The 15,469-nt window shown below is 45.8% G+C and overlaps 1 protein-coding gene across 1 annotated transcript in view; it reads right to left on the reverse strand.

Moving 5' to 3' along the window:
* The window catches only part of LOC126365880 (inactive tyrosine-protein kinase 7-like), a 457,269-nt gene that overhangs the window by 259,843 nt on the left and 181,957 nt on the right, over positions 1-15,469 (reverse strand). The window lies entirely within an intron of this gene.

Raw genomic sequence — 15,469 nt, forward strand, 5'->3', positions numbered from 1 at the left:
CACTGCACTCGCATCCGGCCGGCGCTCACGCAAAGACACTCGCCTCGGAATGGGGTCCGTTCAAATACGCTTTTGATAACCTGGTTTAGGTTACCCATATTTACCAAATACAGTAAGCTCAAAGATAGAATGGTTACACACACGCACACAATCATCTCCCCCCCCCCCCCCCAAACATATACACACACTCATACACAAAATCTACCGTGGCTGTATCAACTGCAAGGCAGGTAAGCATGTCGGACAAAGCCCTAATATGGTGTATAAGTGCCCTTCACCTTAGTAATGGCCTCCATTCGGGGAGTGACACGGTCCAGAACTCTCTTCAGATATGCCATGGCCAGCTAATCCAGTCACTGACGATTAGATTCCGCAGAGCTGCCAAACTAGAGAATATTGATTACCGTGTGTCACCCGTTGTTACGCACAGTCTCAAACATTATCTATGGAATTACAATGAAATAAACACCCTTACCTCCTTACAGGCGTTGACATACGTCAACGGGGACAGATGAAAATGTGTGCCCCGACTGGGACTCGAACCTGGGATCTCCTGGTTACATGGCAGACGCTCTATCCATATGAGCCTCAGACGATAGTGCGACTGCAGGGATTTATCTCTGGCACGCCTCCCGCGAAACCCACATTCTCAACGTATTGTCCCGCACTACATTCGTATTGCCCCCGCCCATTATACTCATTACTCGCGGCGCGTTGCCGATTCCCGTAATAGTTCGGGCACTGTTTGTGCATTCGCACAGAAGAAGAAGATGGTCAAGTTGCCGATGAGCCTTAAGTGTATATTTACTAAGATGGTATCTGTTCTTTCGGACAAGTCCGAAAGAACAGATACCATCTTAGTAAATATATTATCTGTGGAGAAGTTCATGTGCGACAGGCTGCCTGAGTGTTCGTCAAACCAGGAAAGTGTGCGTGTAGACTTGTGAACACGACTGTTGTCAATTTGGAAGATGGGAGTGCTTACGGGATCCTGATCATGAATGAAGGTCACCGAGAGTGTTGAAATAAGCATCCCGGCTCACGTCCACGCTAGCTTGAATGAGTGTGTCCAAGTTATGGTATGATAAACCTTCTGCCTAAACTACATCGTCCACACACTGCAGGTTAAGCTCATCACTGGGCTTGCAGCATTTTGAAATGAGGCTAAATCTCGACATGTCGGACCACACTTGTCACCTCTAGTGAGTTACAGTCCACTGTCTGTGTTGTTTGGTCCAGTGAAGACGCGAGATTTGGTTCAAATGGTTCTGAGCACTATGGGACTTAACTTCTGAGGTCATCAGTCCCCTACAACGTAGAACTACTTAAACCTAACTAACCTAAGGACATCACACACATCCATGCTCGATGCAGGATTCGAACCTGCGACCGCAGCGGTCGCGGTTCCAGACTGTAGCGCCTAGAACCGCTCGGCCACACCGGCCTTCACGCGAGATTTATGTGATGCTGTGAGCAATGGGGTTTTCCAAGGTACCCGACTCCAAATGTCGATTGCATGCAGTTCTCTCAACTACGCTTGGTCGAGGACAGGTTGAGATGAACCCTGTATTAACTGACTGCAGCAAATCTTATCTGCTTTGAAATGAGTTCTCACTGAAAAGGCGGTACACTGGTCTCCAGCTCTGTCGCTTAGGGTGTTTTTACGACCACTGTTCTTATACAGTGTTACATGCATTCCTTGTAGACCAGTTCACTCCGCGTTGATACTCCAACAAATTGGGCAACTTCATTCACGTTGTGGCAATGAGTGCGTCCAAACAGGATACTGTTACTTTCAAAGCATACTTCATCCATGAAATTCATTGCATGTCAATGCAAATACGTACGTTGTCCTTTGCAAAATCTACGAGAAACATGAGGTAAATCGGCATTCGTGATTTAGATATTGTATTAGGTACTCTAATATACTGTGTTACATCTAGTTTTCACTTAAAGAGGATTAGTCCTGTCTATTGTGTACATTTATTAAACTCTGTTTTCGAGATTTTTAACAACTACAATTAACCTCAAAACTTTTTAGGAAACTAGTAATTTTTACCGCAGGTTTTTGTGTTGCCTGAACAGAAATCTCATTTTGTGCACTTGCTTCAGTTCTCATAGGGAATTAGCAAATTTTCAGTTCATCAGATTAAAATATGATTAGCGGGCTTAATTAAAGAGTTATTTGTTCACTGCCGTGTAATAGATTGCACCAGCCAAAATGCAGCTCTACTGTGAATGCTGTTCTCGAGCACGCGATGAGTTGGTTGACATTCGTAAGCAGCTGGTAATCGCCCTGATTAACGATTGGCAGCTGCTGCGAATCGGCGTGTTGGAAGAGCTCCCAATAGTCGTGCACCTGTGATATAGGTACCAGAGGTACCTCAAGTATTATCCCTTCCTGTGGGTCCTATCTCCTTTGCAAAAAGTACAGGATCTGTCATTACTCGTCCACCTGATTGCAAGTGGTCAAGTGGTGAGTCAGTGGTAGATCAAGGCATTCTGTACAGGGTGGACGGGGACCGAGTCACTTCACCTGTTTCGGGGAACCCTGTTCTGTCCGGTGTCAACAGGAGGCAAAAGTAAATTAATCGTCGGCAGTTCAAAAGTATGGCGAATGATAGTACCCCTTAGAGAAATCAAAGTAATGACAGAAAAGGACACCAGATGCACTCCGTGTATACGCCTGAGGGCCTCATTCAGCATTTTGAACAGCCAATGAGGGAACACGGTGCAACCAACTGCACATTATGGCCCATGCTGGAACAAATGATGCCTGTTGTCTGGTCTCCGAGATCATACTGTGGTCCTTCCAGTGACTGGCACAGGAAGTCGAGAAGACCAGCATTGTGCACGGAGTTCCAGCGAAGCTCACAATTTGCATCACTGTCCCCAGAACTGATCGTAACCCTTTGGTTCGGAGTAGAGTGGAAGGACTGAACCAGAGACTTCGAACGTTCTGTGACAAGTTAGGCGGTGACTTTCTCGACTTGCACCATAGTGTTGAGAACTGTTGGGTCCCTGTAAAAGGGTCAGGCGTGCACTACACGTCGGAGCTGCTACTCAGGTATCTGATTCTGTGTGGGAAGCACACAAAGATCTTTTACGTTAGGCGACTCTATCTCCAATGTAGCTAACGATAGCTGTAGGAAACACAGAAGTGTCTGTGTCTCCAAGAGGTGAGGGCATTAAAGTCCTAATAGTTAACTGCCAAAGCATTCGCAACAAAGTGCCAGAGTTTGAAAACCTCCTGAAAAGCAGTGAAGATCACATAACGCTAGGTAAAGAAAGCTCACTGAAACCTCAATTTGGCAGCAGTGAGATTTTTGGGGAAAATCTGAATGTATATCGAAAGGATAGGCAAAAGGAAATGGAGGTGGTGTATTTGTCGCAGTAGACAAGAAACTCAGTTCCACTAATCTATCCGCGAAAAATTAGAAACTGAAGCTTCGTGTAAGAGTGTTTGGGCAAGTGTCAGGGGTGGGCATAAAATATGTCTTGTCCAAGGGAAATGTGAAATGTTAGTGACTCTTTTCTTTTCAAAATAGTGATTGCGCAGCTTGCTTTAACAAGAACCCAGGCATATTAATTACTAGACGGTTTAGATTGCAGGCAGAAAACGTGAGCCTTTCGGTATGCATCCATAAACAAACCAAGTGAGCGCTATTCCGGTGTCGGCCTCATTAGCTTACTCTGGGCTGTTTAGACAGTTTCACGTGACTGAACGACAGAACGTAAGCTCCACGGCCTTTCTTTTAATCACTCACAAACAACAATCTTTTCTGAACGCGACGCATACGTTAAGTTGCACAAACATCGGGGTAAACGCTGAAATTGTGTCGTTCTAGTCGTTTCTGAACCTCCCGTGAAGTTATTTCACCATTAAGTGAAGGTTCTGTTGTGTTTTACTTTTGCCATGGTAATCGTGGTACCAATGACGATGCTATTTCCCTTTGTAGAGATGTTATGGAAATCTTTTTCACTGAAATATTTTGCAGAAAAGATTGAGCTGTGTGGACAATGTGCTGCACCAGATCATTTTCAAGAAAACATATTTATAACACTAATCGAAGGATCTTTGATTTCTTATAATAAATGCAGTAACTGTCACTCTCGCTCTCACTGGTTTGCTGCTATTGCTTTATGAACAGAGTGCTTACACGAAATTATGCAGTGATGATCCCTATAATGTTCTGCTGTTTCTTTTCTTATTCGGCCAGCTAAAAATGACAATTTTTAGTCCATCATGACTAACAAGATTCGACCACGTTACTTCGAAATTACCTCGATACCGATCAAACTAAGGCAGAACGGAAAGAAGTGGTCCACCCGATTCATAACGACTACGGGAAAAAATACAGCTTGGCCGCAAAAATTGAACGACTGGTTCAGTATTATCGTTATCTTCATTACAAATTATTAGTTCCAATGCCATAGTTCAAGTGCTCAACAAAGTAGTTTCAATTGCATGCTATAAGCGCAGCCGGTTCAGTTTACTCCGTAAGTGATTCAAATGGTGCACAGTACTTGTATTAGGATATGGCCAAACTACAACTGATGCAGAAAATGTTTGTATAGTCCGAGAAAGTTATCCTTTTTAATGAACAGGGGAATTGTTCTTCCTGGAAGAATTGCTGAAGTTAATGTCGACGCCGTGCTGTACGTAATTTATTCCAGTGTGAGACACGGAAGAAGTGTGTCAGGGGTTCTTCATAATGTCGCCCATATAAATATCATAGTAAAAGAAATTAGGACATTTCGATGGCCGGGAGACTTTATCGTCATCGCTGACTGTCCCCTCCACACGAGGCATCACGTGAACTTGCGCCATGGTTGCGTGTGCGATGTGTGCTGCTGTTCAATCTGCTGTCAGTTGATCCATGAATGAATTAAACACGTCTGGGACATACTGCTAGTTATTAACAGTTTCGAACCAGTTTTGTTTTGAGCTCGCCACCGTTGCATTCTGATTCACTACACGCTTCAATCAGAAAATTACAAACATAACATTTTATTTGAGGTTTGTAATTAAACTTGGAGCCTTTTCGTAGTCGTGATAGAGGTGACTATCAGGCTGTACGTCGTCTTTCGAGACGAACAAAGGACACCTTACGTTTGCATATTTACCACTTATCTATAGTGTTACACTTGCATTCACTTCTTACAGTCACCACTTTATAAAGTGAAAGAACCACAAATCAAGACGAACACCGCGACTTGCTGGCGTGTGCTACTGTCGCTCGTGCATAAGCTTGTGCGAAGACTGGTAATTTTCACATATGACACAAATACGTTTGTCATGGGAAAATTCAACCACTGTCTGTTATAGAGATACTGATGATGACGTATTATATCGTGGAAACGGGTAGCCTATAAAATAAATTGGAAATGAACTTTCAGCTGACGGTATTCTTGATATTTTTGACGATAAGTGTTACCACAAGACGACAGTTGAATGTTCATTCGACGACGAGGTAATTGGGAACAAACACAAATTTGAATTGGTATATCTGTTCAACAGTGCTCGACCCAAAACTGTGGCAAGTCATTAATCACGATATTACCTTGATCGCTACGTCCACAGAAGTGGTTACTACGAATTGTACAGACATCAGACAGTACCTCTGGTTCTCATTCTTTTCTAACTATCTGTCTATCTGTAATAGAAAATAAATTAGGTATTTTTAACTTAAAATTCACACCAGAATTACGTATGACTGTATGAAAATTGGAGCACTGTCATCAAAGGTTTCTGGCAATAAATTTTACCTATATATTCCGAGATAACTGGCAAATTTCTATTAGGTTTTAATGTCGTCGAAGCACGTCGTTTCTATGATTTGACCCCCCCCCCCCCCCCCCCCCCCCCCCACACACACACTCGCGCGCGCGCAGTCTCCTTACTTTATGCGTGCCATTTAGAATGAAGACATTGGACAGTAATCAATGGCCGGCCGAAGTGGCCGAGCGGTTCTAAGCGCAGGTTCGAATCCTGCCTCGGGCATGGATGTGTGTGATGTCCTTAGGTTAGTTAGGTTTACGTAGTTCTAAGTTCTAGGGGACTGATGACCTCAGAAGTTAAGTCCCACAGTGCTCAGAGCCATTTGAACCATTTTTGAAGTAATCAAAGAAACGCGCCGGGTGCATCGGAATTTATTTTTATTTGTCTGTAGTTCTATTATCTTTCGAAGAAACTAATGCATAAGGCAGACCACTTAAGGTAGAGGCCCCCAGTTTTCCCGCCACCTATTGGTAGCCTGTCCCAGGATACAAACATTGTCTAGTTAATCAAGAAATTATCACGAAGGCGAGAGACAAAAGAATTTTGGCCGGATGCCATTTTCCCACGCCGCACTAGCCACTTAATCGGCGTCCAGCAACAAACCAGTGTGGACAGCTACGTCAGAGCGGCGCAGCAGACAGCGGGCGGGAGACGCCAGCTGCCGGCGTGGCCATGTTAATGAGGGGGCCGGCAACCTGTTCCCGGCGGCGGCGTCCGCCCAATGTAAACAAGCTCCATTACAATTTGCATACTTTAACATTCGTCCACTTATCTGCCAAATTAAGGGCAATACGTTTCCCTGGCCCGCGGCGCTCTGGCGCGGAACGCGGACTCCCGCTTTCAGATCCGGTGCCACCCCGATCGTGTTCCCGCCACCGTCGTAGACGTTCTCCGCAGTCGAGACACCGCTCACCTGCAACTCGTTTCTCAGATTCGCCAGACTGTTGCTAACACAATTTCAGTCTGAGGTTCTGCCGGTGTTACAGCTGCGGAATCAATTCGCGGTCATGGAGACGGCTGTGACTCTCTAGCTGCAGCTATATTTCAGTGACGCAGCCCGTCATCCCATCATCATGTAACAGCAGTAGCAGCTCCTTATGAGGACGATTTACAACAGCGTTTTGTCTTTCTGACACTCACACCGGGCGAGGTGGAGCATTGGTTTGGCCAACTGCACTCGCTTTTGGGAGGACTGCGCTCCAAATGCACGTCTGGTTACCGGCATTTAGGTTATCTATGGTTTCCCTAAGGCGAATGCCGGAAAATTTCTTTTGAAACAGATACGGTCGATTCCTTTCACTGTCTTTGTCCTGTCCTGTAAGGAGCGATCAAAAAGTTTCGGTTTCAGGATGTTGTTACAGTGTATATGCAACAAAGGGCACCTGCGATGCTGATGTATAATCACCGACATGTAGGCAAGGGAATAGGGTGGCATTCGTGTCTTTCCGGCGGGCGTGAGGTATATGCAGAAACGCGAACTATCACTCACTCACTGGTCACACCGGTCTCGAGAGTCCATTACCGCAGCAAAGTATTTTCGCCATCTGTCCCTCTCTTGGGCTATTTCCTTCCATTCACCTTCAATATCCAGACTCCTCAGATGAGCCTTCACATTGTCCTCCCATCTACGCGTCGGTCTCCCCACAGGACGTTTTCCCTCTAAGTGCCCTACCAGTACTCTGCGCACTGCCTTGCCCTCATCCATTCGAGCTACGTGACCCGCCCATCACAGCCTACGTGATTTAATAATACTGATTATGTCAGGGCTTGAATAGAGTTCATGAACCTCTTCGTTATGAACTATGGCGACGTTATTACCAAATGCGTCCAAACGGTACCAACATGTTTCTTGGCTGACGAAGGACAAACAACGGTAGACATCGATCGGAGAATGAAGAACGTGTGTGGGGGCATCATGTCTGACGGAAACCACATCCGGGGAAACTTAGACAATGCTGCTTCACGATAGGAGGCACATCCCCATATCGCAGATTGCGTTACGCTGAATTTAGCCCAACTCGAGTGGGAGACATTTGAGCATAGGTCCTATAATCGTAGCCTCACACCGTGCGATTACCACGCCTTCGGTCCCTGAAAAAAGGCCTTGAAGGGTCGACGATTCCTGACTCACGAGTATGTGCAGCAGGCAGTTATGGACTTCAAACAGCTGCACACAGTATTTTACCAAACGTGTATCTTTAAAGCGGTACGTCAGTGGGATGGTTGCCTCAGTGCTCTCGGCGATTTTGCCTGATTGGAATACCGATTCTGAACTGTACGGCCTTAGAAAGGAAGCTTTTTGATCACCCTTATAGACTGTACTCCGCCCCTAAAGGTCTCATCGCCAGTGGGACGTTAAGCCCCCAATTTAACTGACATATATTTAAACTCTGTCCAGGAATAATAGATGCTGTATCGACCTCGCAAACTGTTTGCAAATACTGTGACTCAATTCCTTAACTGCGAATGTTATTCAACTGAGCTCCTAAATACGAAGGTTGTAGTTACGTCGTCGGTTCAAAATAGTTCAAATGGCTCTGAGCACTATGGGACTTAACTTCTGAGGTCATCAGTCCCACAGAACTTAGAACTACTTAAACCTAACTAACCTATCCTGCCCGAGGCAGGATTCGAACCTGCGACCGTAGCGGTCGCGCGGTTCCAGACTGTAGCGCCTAGAACCGCTCGGCCACTACGGCCGACCTCGCGCACGGATGTGTGTGACGTCCTTAGGTTAGTTAGGTTTAAGTAGTTCTAAGTTCTAGGGTACTGATGAGCTCAGACGTTAAGTCCCATAGTGCTCAGAGCCATTTGAACCTGCCAGTCAAATACCTGCAGTGAAAATTCTCCATCCAGCACCAGGGTTCGAACCGCCTTACATACGAGTCGGGCACAGCGATACAGGAGTGTATTAACAACCACGACTACATTCAACTGAAAGTGAAATCAACAGTAAAGTTTAAACACAAAGAATTTTTAGGGGCATTTGAACGTGGTTCCTGTCGAATATTAGTCCAGTGTCTGAACACTGGGTAAACGCAACCAGTAATACACGGCGGAAGCACCGCAGCGACAAGCGAGAGCAGCAAAGTTAGAGGCTTATATCAGATGTGAGAGCAGCTCTAGATCAGTTGCCTCATTAATCATCATTTGCAACAACATTGGAGCTAGTGACCTGATTGACCTCCACCGCTGTTGCTAGAATCCTGCGATAACGTTAGCGTGTGAGCGGGTGCACATTCATTTGAACCTTTGACAGTTTATGAGACTTGTCGACGGAAGGAAATGTGTATCTTTCTATGGTTTCCCTAAGGCATTTCAGAGGAAGGGCGGGGCGGGATGGAGTCGATAACAAGCTCGCAGCATGACTACTGCTGGAGACTTGATCTAAGAGGCTTGATGTCGCGGTGATCTTAAATTCTATTCTACGTCACTTACAAGAAGCATTCCTGGAAAACAGGCCGTGTATTCTAGGGGTCACTGAGCGCTGTGAATTTCTGTCCATCGTGTATAGTTAGTAACGCTGTAGAATCTGCAGTGTAGACCGTACTTTTTAGGAGAGGATCCTCCGAGCAAGTTAATACAAATTCGCAGTACGCCGTCACTGTAACACGACGAGAAAACAGCGATTTGTAGTGAAAGGTAAGTGTCGGACACTGGTTCATTAACGCTGACGGAATTCAGAGAGCCCGACATCATTGTATGCAAATTTACTGATGAACAGTCACCGATATGCATCTCGTGTACGGGTTCACTGAATGCAATGGAAAACCGGTAGACCGACGCTATGCCGAGCTTTTCCTGAAGCGGCGGCAATCACATCGCACTACTTCTGCAAGTCTTCGTCACTACTGCTGCGTACCGGTATTGATGTTTTTTGTCTGTGGAATTGGGCTTCGTCCTATATACTCTCGACCGTTATATCCCTTTTTATTCGACCTCATCTATGTACCATGGACAGTTGAAAAAAATGCGAGTAATCTATAAATTCTTGCTAAGCGTAGCTTTAAATTTTTAAGTATAACCTGAGACAACGTGATATTTGAAAAGTATGCAGGATTTGTTACGCACGCTTCGGTGCACGAAGTAGCACGCAACCTGCTGGAAACACGCAATGCCACGGCGATAAGTGAAACAAATGAGACGCACGCCAACTTTCTGTAATTATGTCCGCTTTTGCTGCAGGGTGCAAGACCATTATGGACAGTGCATCGATGCAACACTTACGATGCAACTGCGTTCTCAATACGGAACTATTCTACTTATCATTTAATTGGCATAAATTAATGGGCAGCAAGATGCTAATATCAAGGCATCACGAGACAGTATAGTAGGAGTTAATATCGCGTGGAACGTGTTTATCAGGTAGGTCCTTAGTTATTTCAATTGGATTCTTGCGTGTGTTATGATATGTCGTCTGATGTGAGCGCTGCCTCACGTTGACATATCTTCAGAGTTTCAACGTGGAAAAATAGTGAAGCGGGAAGCCTAGAACATTCCATTTCGGAAGTTCGAAAACGTGTGGTATTCTCTTAATACAGTATAGTGTTTAATGTCGAATTTTCGAAACGGAATGTCCTTGGCTTCCCGCTCCATTGTTTTACCACGATGAAACTCAAATTTGCCTTCTAATGGTTCGGTTACGTCACAAGAGAAGAGTGTGGCCACTGTGGTCTAATGGACAGAGCACTGGGCTCCGGCCCTGAAGGTCCTGGGTACAATCCAGGACAGGAGCGAAGGCTTTTCGTCGTTCCTGCCCTTCAGGAGGCCCTCAGCCCTCTCAACCTGCTATCAAACGACTGCCAGAGGGATCTTGTCCGGAGGTAAAGGCGATGGAGGCGCTGGCTTCGCCAACCGCCCTCCCCTAGTGGCGCGCCGTATCTGAAGTTAGGACAATAAACTGGTAGCGGGCTTGCACCACAGATTTTACATTTCTTATGTTAAGAGTGAGGAGAGTCGTCCGCGCTAATAAATAAATGAAGTCTGTAGCAGGATTTATACACTATCAGCATTGTATCTGCACGCTAGCTAGATGGAATATCGCAGCAGAAACTGAAGGAAGGTTCTTATACTATACAAAATATTTGACAACAGCGTCTCTTCCTCTTGCGCGCAGGACACGATGTGAGCCATCAGCTTTTCACGTCGCACTATCTTGCAAATTTTCGACCCTCAACCTGTTCTACTACCTATGTTTCGACAGCGAGTTTTGCAATTACCGCCGGACCAACAGGGAGAGGCCAGACCCAGTACCAACAGAACTGGACCAGCTTCGACATATTAGTCAGGGTCCACTCGAAAGTAACTTTGTGAAGGACCAGTACGCCGAAGCTAGTCGAAATCGCTGCATCGGAGGGTCTGGTATCTCCTTGTGTTTATCGCTATATAGTCCGGAGATAAGTCTGCTACTTTTTCTGTATGTGAGAAAGTGTATGCGTCACACATATTACGAAATCCATACGACGTTAAAAGAGTCAGCCTGGCGGTGACTTCCGAACGTATTCACGATCACGCGGTAACAATTTGCGACTGATAAGTTTAAAGAGAACGACACCCACGCTGACAGTCAGCGTAAACACTGATGTAGGAAATTAAGCTGTGGGTCTCCTTGTAACTGGCGGTAGGTGCAGGTTCCCTCGTAAATGGCTGGGTGTCTTGGTGCGCAGATTGGAGGAAGGAGAGAGCGCATCGCAGGCAGTAGGACTGCCTACTAGGGACGTGCCAAACTTCTATGACAAGAGCTTCCGGTTCTTGTTCCAGCCAGTTAGCAGGTTCGCGAAACGTATCTTTTTTGTGAAATAAGGACATTAATCGAGAAATGTTATGTGATACAGAAAAAGGCGTACTGCAGCAGTCAGCCACAATTTGGTTTGGTTTTCTGTATTGTAAAAGCACTGGTACTGGTTTCGAATGTATACGTCCATCGTCGGCTTACATGTTTTTATCAAAATACAAAGACGTTGGTTTAAAGGTGAGCTGACGTGAAATGACCGCCAGGAACATTTATGTTTATCGTCTTTCTCGAACGAATAACGCCTGTTGTCCATCAAGATTTCAGATACACTGACAGCAGACTTCGTTACTGTTCAAATACATGATACGACGACGCACACTATCTACACGCAGCACTTGTTTTAACTGCCTTGCATCTGCACTGAGACGACTCAGTACTCAGCAGAGTCCAGTTCCAACTAACTGTTTTAAAAATGTTGCACACCCACGAAAAACAACTACATTGACACTGCTCATAGATCGTAGAACAAGCTCTTTAGTTGCCTTTATTCCTCTAGCGGAATAACAATATAGAGGAGTGTTACGAAACAATTTGAAGAGGTGCAAACGCGAATTATCAAAGATATACGGTTACGACGATGATGACGACAGAGATTTTCTCTCCTTGGACAGCAGGGAAAGGACAGAAATGGCCAATGTGTCTGCCATCTAATAAAGTAAGGTGCTCTTCAAACCAATCTTCTGAATTGTGTTACTTTTGCTTTATAGTTCATACAGAAGATACATTTTATTTTTTTATTTTTGATAGAATGAGATGTACAGGGGATGGGCAAAACATGGAAACACCATTACCATACCTAATGCGGTGTAGGAAAACTGTTGACGTTTAAAGCAGCTTCCACTCGTCTCGGAATGGATAAATACAATTTCTCTATGGTTTTCAAGGGAATCAGACACCATTCTTCCCGCCGAACAGTGGCTAGTTCAGGTAACGAAGACGCAAGTGGATAGCGATCACACAACCTTCGCTCTAAAGTGGGCCACAAAAACTCAATAATACTGATATCTGGTGATTGTGGTGCCCAGAACAGATGCAAGGATTCATCCTTGTGCTCACAGAACCAATCCTGGACGATGTGAACAGGGGTGCTGACGTCACAGAATACAGCATCACCATTGGAGGGCAAACAATGTACCACTTGATGGATACGATCAGTCAAAATTATCCCACATTACGTGGTCGAATGAATGAGCTTGCAAAGTAATCATGCAGCTTGTGGAATACCACGATATGGCTCCCCAAATGATCACCGGACCCACGCAATGTTTCACCCTTGGGACTTAAACTAGACTAGGAGTTCGAATGTTGTGAAACAAGACTCATCCGATCAAATAACTTTTTTTTTTTTTTTCATTGCTCAACAGTTCAGGCTTTATGGCTTCGGCACCACATTTGCCTGTTACGGATATTCGCATCACTGATGAGATGTTTTGGAATTCCAGCTTGCCCCTTGTTTTATTTTTACAACTGTCGTCCTCTTACTTTTTGTCACAGTCCTCTTCAGTGACCGTCCGTCACAACTACTCAATACATAGTTTCATCAACGTTCTGACTTAGCGCATGACGTTTTCACGTTTTCTCAGTATGCGGTATACATCACCGGTACAGTTCCTCTTCAATCACAAACACTTGATTACGGAAGCACCGACCTTTCGAGCGCCAACAATCTACCCACGTCCGAATTACTTAACTCCGACATAATTCACTCACAACTGCACAGAGCACTGTTAAGACTACGACTGACGGTTCCAGCGGTTCAAATGGTTCTGAGCACTATGGGACTTAACTTCTGAGGTCATCAGTCTCCTAGAACTTAGAACTACTTAAACCTAACTAACCTTAGGACATCACACACATCCATGCTCGAGGCAGGATTCGAACCTGTGACCGTAGCGGGCGCACGGTTCCAGACTGTATCGCCTAGAACATCTCGGCCACATCCGCCGGCTACGGTTCCAACGCACTGAAAGCACTGCACAGCTGCCGCTGGTGGCCAGATACAACAGCGAACCGTGCAGGCTTGCCTAGCATCTGAATTTATATTCAAGTGTGCATTTCTCGCAGTGTTTTCATATTTTGTCCAACACCTGTATGCGGAGGAGTGGAAAGGAAGGACACAGAGGGTAGAAAATCGAAACATCACAAACAACAGCCGATCTCATGTTACATTGCCTCCACACAATACATGGGGACGGAGAACAGGCAGTATCCGCCTGCACGTGCTGTGTATACGCAATATGTTGGCGTAGCATGAGATCGGCTGTTGTTTCGGTAGTAATGACAATAAACAAATGAACGAGAAAGAGAAGGCAAGGTCTGGCGGCGAGGGGCCAGCTGGCCGCGTTTTGTGCAGCACAGTGTTCAGCTGACTGTACCAACTGGAGCGAGCAGCCGGGAAGAATTAATTAGGGAGCGGGAGGGCGCTCCGGCCGAGACTTTACAAAGGAATTCGTTTACCGCCAGACTAGTAACTCATCCGAATGGCTGCGTGTGTCAGCAAGGAGAAAATTGGTCGGCGGAGGCGGAGGAGGAGGCACGGCGGAAGGACAACAAGACGAGGCGGCAGCCGCTGTCAAAACAGCGAGCGCCGCCGAGGACGGCTCCCACGTGGCTCCCACGGGGCCGGCTTTGTTTGCGGAAACAATGGCGCGACGCGCCACCCGCAATTCCGAAATGAAATCCGAGGTGCTCTGGCGGCGGCAAATGGCTTCACGTCTTTCTCAAAGCGCGCCGCGGAAATGCTTCCCTCCGTGCGCGCCTGTTCTGCGATTAACGGCGCGCTCGCGGTACGTCGCTCAATAGCGACTTGGCAGCGGCACCACGAGCAGCAACTGGCGATGATTATATGTTGGGACTGTGAGCTGGTCTGCCGGGACTGCAGGCTGGCGCACCGTTACAACTGCAGACGCCGAACACCGGTTCCGAAGGCAAGGTAGCTGTTCCCAATACGTGACGCTGCCGGCATCCAGGCGTCTGACCTGAGGATCGTCAGTGGGAAAGGACAGGATGCTCGTGTACTTTAGAACGAGATTTTATTTTAAAAAGCTATGAAAGTAGAGAAACTATGTTGCCGAAACAGTAACACCTCTCTTCGTTTTTATACACAAAAGTAGTGGTCAGACAATACGATTTTTGGATAAGTAGCTGGATAAGTAGCTGGATAAGTAGCTGTAGCTCCGTCTCTTAATGACCTCGTCGGCTATGACACTTTCATAACAATCCTTCTTGGCTTCCTCTGCAACGTAGATACTACCTAACGAAACATACAGTAGTAACTCACCCTGCCATTCTTCATATACCCTTATTCACCACAAGCTATACGTCCGTGCTTCGCATACAGTCGCTTTTAAGGATTCCTCAAACGTTAAAAACGGAACGTTTAAAGGATCACTTTAACAATAAATTCGTTTTTTCTAGCCAGGAAGTCAAATATACATAAAAGCTACTAAAGGAAGCAAAGTAATTTCGTTTAGTCTTTAACACAAAAGGCAATCAGTAAATACGTAGGTATCACAGCGAAGTGCATTCGATGCTAGTTTGTACTCGTAAACGTAAGACTGCGGCGCTTAATTCTGCTACTGACGCAAACTTCCGAGAATGCTTATCACGGAGGTAAAGAAACTAGCAGCTGAGCAGACTACTAAAACTTTAATTTACGCTCTCTTTTTTTCGTGATCCGATTTGATGAAAATAATGTCTGTACGTTTCCCCAAGCTTCGTTCAAAAAGCCGGCCGCGGTGGTTTCGCGGTTCTAGGCGCGCAGTCCGGAACCGTGTGACTGCTACGGTCGCAGGTTCGAATCCTGCCTCGGGCATGGATGTGTGTGATGTCCTTAGGTTAGTTAGGTTTAAGTAGTTCTAAGTTCTAGGGGACTGATGACCTCAGAGCCATTT

This window comes from Schistocerca gregaria, chromosome 4 (genome assembly GCF_023897955.1).
Source record: "Schistocerca gregaria isolate iqSchGreg1 chromosome 4, iqSchGreg1.2, whole genome shotgun sequence".
In the NCBI taxonomy this organism is placed as follows: Eukaryota; Metazoa; Arthropoda; class Insecta; order Orthoptera; family Acrididae; genus Schistocerca; species Schistocerca gregaria.